The sequence below is a fragment of the Propithecus coquereli genome, unplaced genomic scaffold (genome assembly GCF_000956105.1).
Source record: "Propithecus coquereli isolate 6110/MARCELLA unplaced genomic scaffold, Pcoq_1.0 Scaffold348, whole genome shotgun sequence".
In the NCBI taxonomy this organism is placed as follows: Eukaryota; Metazoa; Chordata; class Mammalia; order Primates; family Indriidae; genus Propithecus; species Propithecus coquereli.
In genome coordinates, this window is record NW_012149152.1 from 2,923 (window position 1) to 3,675 (window position 753).

Consider the following 753-nt stretch of genomic DNA (forward strand, 5'->3'; position numbering starts at 1 on the left):
ATAGGTTTTGGATATTAATCTCTTAAAAGCTATAAGATTTTCAAATATTTTCTCACATTCTGCATGTTCCCTTTCATTCTGTTGCTTCCTTTGCTATGCAAAAGCTTTTTAGTTTGATGTAGTCCCACTTGTCTAATTTTGCTTCTATTGTATATGCTTCTGTGAAGATTTAATCTTGTTAAAATGTCTGTACTACCCAAATTCATTTATAGGTTCAAATCCCTATCCCTATCGAAATCCCTATTGAAAGCACAATGGAATTTTACAGAAATAGGAAAAAAAAACCCCTAAAAGTCATATGAAACCACAAAAGACCCCAAACAGCCAAAACAATCTTGAGAAAGAAGAACAAAGCTGGAGGCATCCCACTTCCTGGTTTCAAAATATTATTACAAAGCTATAGTCGTTAAAAAAGTATAGTACTGGCATCAAAACAGACACATAAATCAATGGAAAAGAATAGAAAACTCAGAAATAAAGCCACATGTTCAACGTATTCCCAAGAAGGGGCCAAAAATACATGATGGGCAAAAGATAGTCTCTTCAACAAATGGTGTTGAAGAAACTGGACATCTACAAGCAGCAGAAGAAATTGGACCCTTATCATACATTATGCACAAAATCAATTCAAAATGGAGCAAATATTTAAACAAAAGACCTGAAACTGTTAAACTCCTAGAAAAAGACAGAGGAAAACCTTACATAGCAATATTATACATATACAATTTAGAACTGGGAATGTTCTAAGTGTAC